The sequence below is a fragment of the Orcinus orca genome, chromosome 3, assembly GCF_937001465.1.
Source record: "Orcinus orca chromosome 3, mOrcOrc1.1, whole genome shotgun sequence".
NCBI classification, from domain to species: Eukaryota; Metazoa; Chordata; class Mammalia; order Artiodactyla; family Delphinidae; genus Orcinus; species Orcinus orca.
In genome coordinates, this window is record NC_064561.1 from 90695565 (window position 1) to 90701444 (window position 5880).

General features: G+C 39.6%; 1 pseudogene; it reads left to right on the forward strand.

Annotated features, from left to right (window-relative positions):
- The first annotated feature begins 357 nt into the window (after positions 1-357).
- On the forward strand, positions 358-1564 carry LOC117200539 (LYR motif-containing protein 2-like; annotated as a pseudogene).
- Positions 1565-5880: the final 4316 nt, after the last annotated feature.

Below are 5880 nucleotides of genomic sequence, written 5' to 3' on the forward strand. Positions count from 1 at the left end.
AGATGAATGGACAAATAAACTTGGTACATCCAGACAATGGAATATCATGCAGCATTAAAAAGAAATGAGCTTGGGACTTCCCTGGTGGTGCAGTGGTTAAGAATCCGCCTGTCAATGCAGGTGACACGGGTTCGAGCCCTGGTCTGGGAAGATCCCACATGTCGCAGAGCAACTAAGCCCGTGTGCCACAACTACTGAGCCCACATGCTGCAACTACCGAAGCCCATGTGCCTAGAGCCCATGCTCTGCAACAAGAGAAGCCACTACAATGAGAAGCCCGTACACCACAACGAAGAGTAGCCCCCACTCGCCTCAACTAGAGAAATGCTGTGTGCAGCAATGAAGACCCAACGCAGCCAAAAATAAATTAAAAAAAGAAAAGAAAAAAATGAGCTTGGGCAAACCTCACTGTCTGGAGGACATCGCCACTTCCTGCTTACCCACAGTAAAAGTAACACTAAAGCAGTTCATGAGAAAGCAAGAAGTTCTCCTCCTCCACAGAAGGATTTTGCAGACAATTTGGCAAGTTCCAAATGATTGTGATCACAAATACCTGAAGGACTGGGCAAGGGAAGAATTCAAAAGAAACTAAAGTGCCACTGAAGAGGATACAATCCAGATGATGATTACTCAAGGCAATACGCAGCTCAAAGAGTTAGAAAAAATACTTGCTTTAGCCAGATCTTAACTACAGCATTATTCTGAAAGGTTTTCAAAGTCTCCATGTGTTTAGTTGAGCTTAGGCTCGACAATGGGCAAGTCAAAGCCAAGTGAAACTGTTTGTAGAGCCCTTGAGCAAAACAGCAGAACATGGAGCGAGACGTATCAGAGTGAGCCAAGAAAAGTGCATCAGAGCAATTGCCTTAGCACTGAAAAACAGGCCTTGTATTTTGAAAATACTTCTAGATGTGTCAGCAGTTTTTGTAAGAAGCAAAAATTACTACAACAGATTGTCAGCATATAAAAAGATGTTCAACACCATTAATCAGTCACCAGGGAAATGCAAATCAAAACCAGCAAGAGATACTATTCACACCCACTAGAATGGCTATAATTAAAAAGGGAGAGAATTGCAAATGGTGGTGAAGATGTGGAGAGGTTGGAACTCTGATACATTGGTGGTGAGACTATAGAGTTGTGCAGCCACTTTGGAAAACAGACTGTCAGTTGCCCAACAGGTTAAACAGCATTGTTCATAGTAGCCAAAGAGTGGACAATTCAAATGCCCATCAACTGATTAATGGATAAGTAAAACATGGTATACACATATAATAAAATATTATTTAGCAAACAAAAAGTAATGAAGCACTGATACATGCTACACCTGGATGAACCATGGAGACATTATTAAGAGGCCAGTCACAAAAGATCACTTATTGTATGATTCCATTTATATGAATGCACAACTCTGAATATATTAAAATCTATTGAATTATACCTCTTACATGTATGGTATGTGAATTCCCCCCTCCCTTTTTTTGAGATATAGTTGACATATAACATTGTGTAAGTCAATAAAGCTGTTTTAAAAAACAATGTGAGAGGTAGGGCTGGAGGTGTACTGACCTCAGGAGACACCCTGGATAAAACATGAAAAATCGAATTTTCATCTTCCAGAGGCTAATTTTATTCTCATGCACAAGCTTTTACCTTCATCTCTATAAAACAGTTTAATTTTATTCACATATATCTCTGATTATCTTCTCTGAATTATAGGTTAAGTCTGTTGTTTATTTAGCCCAAGAGATTTATTTAGCAATCTCTTCTCACGTATGGAGCCATGGTCATTAACTAAGATGTTGGCCAGAACAGAAATGCTGGTGAGACACATTTTATTCATCATCTTTATCAGTATTTTGGATAAGGCAAATTAACTTTCTGGGTGTTCCCTGTAAGCTATACTATTGTTTGAATGTTAAAGTTTTGTTCCTAAAATTTAATTTTAAGATGTTTGAGGGCTTCCCTGGTGGCGCAGTGGTTGAGAGTCCGCCTGCCGATGCAGGGGACACGGGTTCGTGCCCCAGTCCGGGAGGATCCCACATGCTGCGGAGTGGCTGGGCCCGTGAGCCATGGCCGCTGAGCCTGCGCGTCCGGAGCCTGTGCTCCGCAACGGCAGAGGCCACAACAGTGAGAGGCCCACGTACCACACACACAAAAAAAAGTTGTTTGAATGTTCGATTTATGTATATGAACTACATAAATCAATCTTTTTTATATTAGAATTTTTTTAAATACAGAGACTTTCTATCATATGAGAAGTGGCTAGGGCTATTTATTATTTAACATACTGACTGCCCCAGTGTTATTTTTCCCCTTTAAAGTGTGCCATCGAAATTTTAAATTCATGGCACAGGCATTGCTGCAGATGTGTCTGCAGAGACAGATGACTTTCTAATGTTTGAGGAAGGCAAAACATATTTCCTGGTATTTGTATTACTGTAGTCACGCCTCTCCTCTCAGGAGAAGCTGAGTGGCAGAGACCCATACTTACGTAACTAAATTATCTGTCTTTTATGGACTAAGTAAGGAAAATTCGAGTAAAAAAAAACAACAAAGGAAGCAGCTTACATGTGCCTTGAAAAAAAGTTGGATTATGTAGAATAAGGATCAAAAGCAAACTGTCACTCTGTGCCAAGCTAGAAATCGTTACAGGCTATTTCCTTCCTTGAGTCAGACATATGAGAAACACTTTTAGAATTAAATGAAATTTACTACTTTTATTTGCTGAGAAGAGTAAATCACTTTTTTTTTTAATTTAAAAAAACTTTTTGGCTGTGTTGGGTCTTCGCTGTGCACGCTGGCTTTCTCTAGTTGTAACGAGCGGGGGCTACCGTTTGTTGCAGTGCGTGGGCTTCTCATTGCGCTGGCTTCCCTTGTTGCAGAGCACAGGCTATAGGTGCACGGGCTTCAGTAGTTGTGGCATGTGGGCTCAGTAGTTGTGGCTCGCGGGCTCTGGAGTGCAGCCTCAGTAGTTGTGGCGCATGGGCTTAGTTGCTCCGCGGCACGTGGGATCTTCCTGGACCGGGAATCCAAAGATGACCCCTACATTGGCAGGCAGATTCTTAACCACTGCACTACCTGGGAAGTCCCAGTAAATCACTTTTATTCAGCCCATTTTGTATTTAAAAAAAAAGTGCTTTGCTGTAAAAGAAAGAAAAAAGAGAGAGAGAGAGAGAAGAAAGGAAGGAAAGAAGGGAGGAAGAAAGGAAGGAGGAAGAGAGGAAGAAAGAGAGAAAGAAAGAAAGAAAAAAAAAGATACGAGCTTGAAAAGCTCATGCCATGAAAAGGCATGGAAGAACTTTAAGTTCATAATACTGAGTGAAAGAACGTAATCTGAAGAGTCTATATACTGATTTCAACTATATGACATTTTGAAAAAGGCAAAACTGTGGAGACAGTAAAAAGATCAATCATTGAGGGGGGCAGGAAAGGATTATTAAGTGAAGCACAGAGAATTTTTAGAGCAGTGAAAACACTCTGTATGATACCATAATGTTGCATACATGTCATTACATATTTGTCCAAATCCATAGAATGTACACCACCAAGAATAAACTCTAATGTAAACTACGCACTTTGGGTGATAATGATGTGTCAATGTAGGTTCATCAATTGTAACAAATGTACCACTTGGGGCAGAGGATGGGAGGATGTTGATAATGGGGGAGGCTATGCACGTGTGAGGGTAGGGGGTATACGGGAAATCTCTGTACCTTCCTCTTAATTTTGCTGTGAACCTACAACTTCTCTAAAAGAAAAGTCTTTTTAAAAAGCTCTTGTGGGGCTTCCCTGGTGGCGCAGTGGTTGAGAGTCCGCCTGCCAATGCAGGGGACGCGGGTTCGTGCCCCAGTCTGGGAAGATCCCACATGCCACGGAGCGGCTAGGCCCGTGAGCCATGACCACTGAGCCTGCGCGTCTGGAGCCTGTGCTCCACAACGGGAGAGGCCACAACAGTGAGAGGCCCGCGTACAGCAAAAAAAAAAAAAAAAAAAAAAAGCTCTTGTGTAAAACAACGTGCATATAGTTGTATTTTGGAGAGTATAACTTATGGAAATGCAATATATTTGACAATAACTGCACAAAGAACATAGGTGGGAGTAAAGCCATATTGGAGTAAGAAAATAACACCAGATGGTAACTCACAGGAATTGAAGAGAACTACATATGGTGGATAAGAAAGTTAATATAACAAACTCTATAAATACATACTTTCTCTCCTGTCTTCTCTCAACTTCTTTAAAATATATAAAAGTATATAAAGTAATAATTACAACAATGTATTTTGGAGTTTATAACATATATATGTAATATATATATATAACAATAATAGCACAAAAAGGGGGAAGAAGAATAGAACTATATAGTGTGACATTTATATATCTTAGTGAAATTAAGTTAGTATAAATCTGAAGTAGATGCTGATAAGTTAAAATGCATATGGTAAGTCTGCCATTATGAAAATAAATCCAAAAAGTATTTTTTTAAATCATTAAAGGAATTAAAATTTATGCTAGGCACTTCCCTGGTGGTCCAGTGATAAAGAATCCGCCTTACAATGCAGGGGATGTGGGTTTGATCCCTGGTCAGGGAACTAAGATCCCACATGCCACGGGGCAACTAAGCCCACACGCCACAACTACTGAGCTCACGTGCCTCGACAAGAAAGCCCGTGTGCTGCAAACTACAGAGCCCACGTGCCCTGGAGCCCACGTGCCATAACTACAGAGCCCATGCGCACTGGAGCTTGTGCACCACAACTAGAGAAGAGAAAACCCACGCGCCATGACTAGAGAGAAGCAGGCACACCACAACAAAGAGCCCACGTGCCGCAATGAAAGATCCCACACGCCTCAGCGAAGATCCCGTGTGCCACAACTAAGACCCGACGCAGCCAAAAAAAAGCTAAAAATATTTACTTAATGCAAAAGAAAGCAGTAAGAAGGAACAGTGGAACAAAGAAGACATGATGCATGTAGGGGAAAAAAAGTAGAATATCAGATGACAGAGACTGTCAAACTGGATTAAGAAAAAAGCAAGATCCAGCTATGTGCTGTCTACAGTAAACATACTTTAGATTCAAAATACAAATAGGTTGAAAGTAAAAAATATATTTATACCATGCAAGTAGCAATTAAAGAAACCTGCAGTGGCTATAATATCAGACAAAATAGACAGTGAAACAAAAAATGTTACCAAAAATAAAGACAGACATTTTATAATAATAAACAGGTCAATCCATCAGGAAGATATAATAATTATAAATATATGCACCTAATAACAGGAACCAAAATACATGGAGCAAACACTGACTATTCAACGATAGTAGATAGCGATTTCAATATTCTGTTTTCAATAATGGGTATAACCCAAGAGAATTGAAATATATGCTCACATAAAAATTTGTACACAAATGTTTATAGCAGCATTATTCATAATGGCCAAAAGATGGAAACATCCGAAGTATCCATCAACTTATGAATGGATAACAAAATGTGATGTATCTATACAATGCAATACTATTCAACCATAACAAAAGAATATCAGTACATGCTATAAGATGAATGAACTTTGAAAGCACCTTGCTAAGTGAAAGAAGCCAGTCACAAAAGACCATATCTACATATTGCATGATTCCATTTATATGAAATGTTCAGAATAGGCAAATCTATAGAGACAGGATGCAGATTAATGGTTTCCAGGAATAGGGGAAGAAGGGAATTGAGACTGACTGCTAATAGGTAGGGGGTTTCTTTTGTGGATGAGGAAAATGTTCTGGAATTAGATAGTGGTGATAATTGCACGATATAGTGAGTATACTAAAAACCACTGAATTGTACACTTTGGTGAATTTTTTGATATGTAAATTTATATCTCAATAAA